Source organism: Rattus rattus, unplaced genomic scaffold (genome assembly GCF_011064425.1).
Source record: "Rattus rattus isolate New Zealand unplaced genomic scaffold, Rrattus_CSIRO_v1 flattened_line_142815, whole genome shotgun sequence".
Classification (NCBI taxonomy): Eukaryota; Metazoa; Chordata; class Mammalia; order Rodentia; family Muridae; genus Rattus; species Rattus rattus.
In genome coordinates this window covers 3,298-4,937 of record NW_022651288.1, presented here as the reverse complement: position 1 = coordinate 4,937, position 1,640 = coordinate 3,298, and the positions used below count along the sequence as shown (strand labels likewise).

General features: G+C 41.8%; 1 non-coding gene across 1 annotated transcript; it reads right to left on the bottom strand.

The window, feature by feature from the left end:
* Nucleotides 1-234: 234 nt before the first annotated feature.
* On the bottom strand, nt 235-341 carry LOC116889772. Its single transcript, XR_004386508.1, has one exon. It is a non-coding gene; the product is annotated as a U6 spliceosomal RNA (small nuclear RNA).
* Between the last annotated feature and the right edge of the window lie 1,299 nt (nt 342-1,640).

Here is a 1,640-nt window from a genome sequence, read left to right as displayed (position 1 = left end):
GTAGAAAGATATTGTGTAAATTTGGTTTTGTCATGGAATATCTTGGTTTCTCCATCTATGTTAATTGAGAGTTTTGCAGGATACAGTAGCCTGGGCTGGCATTTGTGTTCTCTTAGGGTCTGTATGACATCAGTCCAGGATCTTCTGGCCTTCATAGTTTCTGGCGAAAAGTCTGGTGTGATTCTGATAGGTCTGCCTTCATATGTTACTTGACCTTTTTCCTTTACTGCTTTTAAAAATATGGAACGCTTCATGAATTTGCGTGTTATCCTTGTGCAGGGGCCATGCTAATCTTCTCTGTATCATTCCAATTTTAGTATATGTGCTGCCAAAGCGAGCACGGCAACAGTTTTTCATTGAGGGGTGAGACCTCATGACCACCTCAAATCTTCCTGTTGAGATTTTTTTCTGACTTGAGCTTGTGCAGAATTTGTTTATGTTATCATACTTACTTTGGATCCATATGTGGTAATGCCTTGCTGTAGCCAGAAAACAGGGGATTTGTAGTCAGTCACTGCTTCTGTCCTTCAATTGGTCAAGGTGCCGTGTGAGAAACTTCAGAATGCTAGCCATAAATTATCTATCTCTATCTCTATCTAATCTACATCTGTCTGTCTGTCCATCTGTCTGTCCAACTGTCTGCTCACTCATCCATCCACCCAATCACCCATCCATCCATCCACCCATCCACCCACCCATCCATCCATCCATCCACCCATCCATCCATCCATCTCTGTCTGTCTGTCTGTCTGTCTATCCTGTTGTAACACAGTTCAAGAAGAGAGTCCTGTGAGAATTCTGAGTGCTCACGAGAAAACATGAAGAAAATGAGACAAGAGTGTTTTGACCTCAGTTCCTTCAAAGCACAGAATTGCTCTTGAAATGTGTTTGTGCTCCTCCCAGGTGTACTGGATAGCAGTGAGTGTTCTTCAGCTGTTGTTATTCATATGTCTCTATGGAAAACCTTCGTTTTGCCATGTGCAGATTGTCCTTGGGATTGGATACAGCATGAACTCACGAGAAAGCTACTCATGCGACTTTTCTTAATCCTCAGGATATAAATTGTCTGATGTTGGCTATTGCATGATACTTTAGTCTGCCTCATTTTTAGGACCTGTTCATATTGCCAATATCCCTCCTCCCACGGTTGGGGATTCAGTGTAGAAGAGGGGAGTGGAAAGATTTTAAAAGAAAGAGACAGTGGATGGCCATAAAATGAAGTTTTAAAGTGTAAACAATTACCTGGGACAAATGGGCTAATGTTTTGGCCAACTCAATCTCCAGGTAAATCCCTCTTCTCTAAGAAGGGAAGTGGTGAAAGAAGACTAAGCAGTAACAGGATCAAGGAAGACGTGTTCTCTCTCATCTCCATACCTTTTAAACCTCTCTGTCTTCTCCTTCTAGGTCTCTAACTTCATCTTTTACAGATACCACATAAGTTTAGTTAAAGCACTACCAGGGCAATAATGCTAGTTGCAGACCTTAGGAAGGGAACAGCTAACCTGTTATTAGAATCATATGTTGTGTTGCTTAGAGATGCAGAACAGATGCCAGAGAACTATTTCTGGTCAAAATTATTCTTTCGGTATCTGCCTCACCGTCAACTCCAAAACGTCAAGACCCCCATTTAGGCCATCTAT